The sequence below is a fragment of the Pygoscelis adeliae genome, unplaced genomic scaffold (assembly GCF_000699105.1).
Source record: "Pygoscelis adeliae isolate BGI_AS28 unplaced genomic scaffold, ASM69910v1 Scaffold4, whole genome shotgun sequence".
Classification (NCBI taxonomy): Eukaryota; Metazoa; Chordata; class Aves; order Sphenisciformes; family Spheniscidae; genus Pygoscelis; species Pygoscelis adeliae.
Window position 1 is genome coordinate 5545110 of NW_008824986.1, and position 2836 is coordinate 5547945.

General features: G+C 35.0%; 1 protein-coding gene across 1 annotated transcript in view; it reads right to left on the minus strand.

The window, feature by feature from the left end:
- The window catches only part of BICC1 (BicC family RNA binding protein 1), a 76550-nt gene that overhangs the window by 19315 nt on the left and 54399 nt on the right, over positions 1-2836 (minus strand). The window lies entirely within an intron of this gene.

Consider the following 2836-nt stretch of genomic DNA (forward strand, 5'->3'; position numbering starts at 1 on the left):
AGCTAGCTAAATAATTTCCAGTGATATGGATGACATCTCTGAAACACTTGAAATACTAAAACTTTAAGTAAAAAAAAAAAACCACACCACCCCTAAAAAAAGCCCAAATCAAAAAAACAACAACCTCAAGGGTCACAGGCTATCTAGAAATTATTAGATTGCTACTTCTCATAAAATAACAAAAATAGAGGGTACAAAGTCAGTGAAAAACAAATCCTACTTCTTGTGAATTTAGATTCACAATAAAGTAAACATAGTATCACATGTTATCAGGAAAAGAGCCACAGTAAGATACATTCAAGAAAGCTGTCTTAAATCAGTTTCCTGCTTTTGCTTCAGAATGAAAAGCAGCAAATAGGTATATTTATTCTTCAGATCACTAGTTCAATATAATTTTATATTTAAATAGCACTCCTCAACAGTACCATCTATAGCTATACAGTAATTCCCAAACTTAAAGTAATTTTAACTTAAGGAAAATTAAAGCAAGGCATCTTAACTATTTTGACTTCAGGAAGACTGACAAACACAGCTTAACTCCACAAAGTGAACGTGCCTGAAAAGAACAATTAAGAATAAAGTCTATTTAAAAACACTGAAATCAATAATCAAGGATTTTACAGTAACAGAACTGCTGAAAGCATTTCATACTTGGTTGCTCCAAATGTTTTTGTAAAAAACTTACAGAAAGTAATATCAGAAGGTCTCACTGAAAGCCTGCTGAATGAAAATGCAACTAAAGGTTAACAGGAAAACCAGAAACTTCAAAGTTACAATGTCAGGTTTTATAAGCATATTAAAAGGCTCGGGTTTTACACTACTGTTTTGTTATTGTATGTTTAGAGCACCTACATGATGATGATGATGGTAAGAGAGGAACAGGACCAAATAACGTTCTTTGACAGGAAGTGAGTGAACAAAACTAAAGTTGTCAATGCCTTATGTAATTAAATATAGTACAGTCCTCATTATTATATGCAAAACTAACAAAAGTAAGTCTCAGTATTTTTTAGTGATGATCAAAATACAGACGAAACCAAAGGGTTTGGAATAAGGGGAAGACATAGAATAAGAACATTTTAAATGAGATTCCGAAACCCTGTCGGTTAGAAAAGTATTTAATTTTAAGTCACTAGGTATCCCTTTTTCCTTTCACAATTTGCCCTCATCACTACTATGAGTATTGTCTTAACCACCACATTGAATATATTCCTGCAAGCAATATGCTGATGATTAGAAACTGAGACTTGCAATGCTTGTCAGAGATAAGGGATATTCACAACTTATACACCACAGGATTCATAGCCTTCTCAATGAAATTAGTTACTAGTTGATATTAAAGTTTCCATTTAGACATACTGCTAAGCAATTTTTAAAAAGAGCACCAATACATTACATATGTCCTACTGTGAGGTATCTATGCGCTGCATTGCATTATCTGTTGATATGGTAAACTCTGCCTCAAATATAGTCTCTTACGAAAATTAGATCACAACAGTTTAGTAGTTCAGAAAAACGATATAGTATTTCTTTTCTTGGTATTGATGTTCAGATGCTTCTAGACAGTTATTCCTAGGAGCTCTGCAGAGATCAAATCACTGTTTTTAAACCACCTCTCCAATTCCATAGGACACTTGTGCTGCCTAGCTGAGAAACGGCATCAGCTGTTATTCTGACTGAATCAGAGGAACTGGCAGGAGGCGATAACAGTGGCCACAGTGAGAAGGCCAGCATGCAGTCGCACCTTGCAGGAAATCATTCTACAACACAGAAATCTCATCCCACTGAACAATGCCCAAGAACAAAACAAGTGAAGTGAAATTTACCTCAAAAGAAGCTGGGAACGACCGCAGCTATCTATCTGTATGTAGGTATTGGCATGGCTGGCATATTTAAGTGTTTTTATCTGAAGCTGAAAAATACTGTTTTTACTAAGTTAGGAAATGGAGGTAAGTTTTTATCTGGTTAGTTACTTCTTCCCTCAGCTTTTCAAATTTTTATTATTTAAAAAGATATATTCCTTCTTTGCAAAATTTGCTTTTAAAATTTGTTTTATCTACAAACCTGGAAACAACAGTTTCAGGACATGTGGCTGTGAGTTGAAACAGACCAAGTCAGTTCTTAAAGGGTGATATAGTGCACGTGATTTGGCATACTAAGTTGTACTGATGTGTTTGGAATTACTAAATCAAACATCAATATTTCAAAAAATGGCCTTCGCATATTTGTAAGTTTAGAGAGCAAAGGTGTACTTTGATGTTCGTATGATAGCTTATTTGCATTTCCTTCGACTTCATGAACCTCCAGAAAAGTACTACTAAGACCTCACCAAGGAAACACATAGAATAAGGCTCTTAGTATTTACAGACAATAAATCCTAGAATATAAAAATATGAATGTAACTGTATAAGCAGAAAGGCACCATATTTTTGTTTTCCACTATACAGCAAGGCACAGTGCAATGTAAGAGAGATGTGGACTTCTGGAATTTAATGGTATCGTGGTTTATCCTGATACCAGCTTTGAACTGGATTTGAATCCAATCCTCCCATGAGTTGTTCATAAATATCCACATGTATAAAAATCTGTGTACAAACATTAGTACCACAACAATGCCTAAAGGCTCCTGTAAAGCTTAAAGACCAACAAAAACCTGCTGTCCTGGTTTTGGCAGGGATAGAGTTAATTTCCTTCCTAGCAGCTGGTACAATGCTGTGTTTTGGATTTAGGATGAGAACAAAGTTGATAACGCACCGATGTTTTAGTTGTTGTTAAGTAGTGCTTACACTAGTCAAGGACTTTTCAGCTTCCCATGCTCTACCGACTGAGAAGGCTG